Below are 208 nucleotides of genomic sequence, written 5' to 3' on the forward strand. Positions count from 1 at the left end.
GGTTCAGGCATGGCCGAATGGCCAGCCCCCCTCAAACGTTATCAATAGTCTCTTAGGATGAAGAATAAAACAAAACTGAGACCAAAGATGTCTAATACAATAGTAAAATGTCCTATTTTTACTAGACTAGTTACTAGGGTTATACAGAAATAAGTCTTGATGCATAAATCCACTTTCGGGGCCCACTTGGTGTGTGCTTGGGCTGAGC

The sequence above is a fragment of the Arachis duranensis genome, chromosome 9 (assembly GCF_000817695.3).
Source record: "Arachis duranensis cultivar V14167 chromosome 9, aradu.V14167.gnm2.J7QH, whole genome shotgun sequence".
Classification (NCBI taxonomy): Eukaryota; Viridiplantae; Streptophyta; class Magnoliopsida; order Fabales; family Fabaceae; genus Arachis; species Arachis duranensis.